We start from the raw sequence: 1,958 nt of genomic DNA, 5'->3' as shown, positions 1-1,958 counted from the left end.
GTCTCTGTACACAGAGAGCTGTTACCCTTCCCTTCATAGTTATGACATGGGGTGTCTAAGACAAGGTTATGGTTTACTGGTTATGATTATGCTGTCTATATGTGTGTATCAGTTTTGTACTTGAAGTTATGAATATTGGCTCTATACTGTCTGTATGGCAAACTTATGTTATGCTTCTGGGTGACATCCCAGACAAGCGGGGATTAGCTCTGCCTAGCCTGCTTGATGGCCCATTAAGGACCATCAGCTATACAATGGACCCATTGAGAGAAGGCAAATATGCCTTCAGACTCAGCAAAGTATGCAGGAACTGGCCCATGTGACTCCAGACTTCATTTTGCTGTAATTTTCCGCAGTAAGAACAAAGAGGTGTGCTTACACCTGGAAAAGACTATATAAGGCTGATGCCTCATCTCCATTTGGTCTTCAATCCTGCTTCATACCTCTGGAAGGACTTTGCTACAAGCTGAAGCTTTGAACAAAGGACTGAGGACCCATCCCAGCGGGGGATGTATTCCAGAGACTTAATTTGAACCTGCAGTTTATTCTATCACTGCTACAAGCCTGAACCAAGAACTTTGCCATTGCTGGATGTAATTGATTCCATTTAACCAATTCTAACTCTCATCTCTATCTTTTTCCTTTTATGAATAAATCTTTAGATTTTAGATTCTAAAGGATTGGCAACAGCGTGATTTGTGGGTAAGATCTTATTTGTATATTGACTTGGGTCTGGGGCTTGGTCCTTCGGGATCAGGAGAACCTTTTTTCTTTTATTGGGGTATTGGTTTTCATAACCATTTGTCCCCATAATGAGTGGCACTGTTGGTGATACTGGGAAACTGGAGTGTCTAAGGAAATTGCTTGTGAGACTTGTGGTTAGCCAGTGGGGTGAGACCGAAGTCCTCTTAGTCTGGCTGGTTTGGTTTGCCTTAGAGGTGGAAAAGCCCCAGGCTTGGGCTGTAACTGCCCTGTTTAAGCAATTTGTCCTGAGTTGGCACTCTCAGTTGGGTCCCGCCAGAACTGCATCATCACAATAGGTTATAGTCCAATGTTTATATTCAGGGTGATTCCAGGGTAGGACTGGAGATCTCAGCCTTTTGGCTTAAGCTTCCCCTGCATGAAGCATCAAGCAGATCTGAGATAAAAAGGATCAGGACCCCAGACATTCTCGTACAGTTCTAGGTCCTCTTTGACAGCTCGGAATCCTCAGGTGCACAATAGGCAATTATGGAGATGTTGAAATAGACCTATTTCCTAAGCATCACCGATAATTAGCTATATGGCTTAACATAAGGCAATTGCCTGTTTTCCACCATTCTCTGGTGATTTGCTATACATTTCAAAGATAGATGAATATAGTGATTTACTATGTTTACAGTTCATTTAAATGTTATTTCCTTTTGATCGCTGAATTAATAGCTATAGTGACAGACAGAAACTGTCTGTTTACATGGCTAACATCGAACATGATATAAATACATACATAGTTAGTATCACCTCCAATTCTCTAACAATACAGGTTTGAACTTCAAAGTTCTAGCCCAGGGGTAGGCAACTTTTCAGAAGTGGTGTGCTGAGTCTTCATTTATTCACTTTAATTTAAGGTTTTGCGTGCCAGTAATACATTTTAACGTTTTTAGAAGGTCTCTCTCTATAAGTCTATATTATATAACTAAACTATTGTTGTATGTAAAGTAAACAAGGTTTTCAAAATGTTTAAGAAGCTTCATTTAAAATTAAATTAAAATGCTGATCTTACGCCGCCAGCCTACTCAGCCCGCTGCCAGCCTGGGGTTCTGTTCACCTAGGCTGGCAGCGGGCTGAGTGGGGCCTGCGGCCGGGACGCTGGCTGGCAAGGGGCCGGCAGCAGGGACCCCAGACCTGGGGGCAGGGTTCAGGGGTCAGGGCAGAGGGCTGGGTGTGGGGGGGGTTCAGGGGTCAGGGCTGGGGGTGTA

This window comes from Terrapene carolina, unplaced genomic scaffold (assembly GCF_002925995.2).
Source record: "Terrapene carolina triunguis isolate 2854851 unplaced genomic scaffold, T_m_triunguis-2.0 Scaffold69, whole genome shotgun sequence".
Taxonomy (NCBI): domain Eukaryota; kingdom Metazoa; phylum Chordata; order Testudines; family Emydidae; genus Terrapene; species Terrapene triunguis.
The sequence above is the reverse complement of the archived record's forward strand: the minus strand, read 5'-3'. Positions refer to the sequence as shown.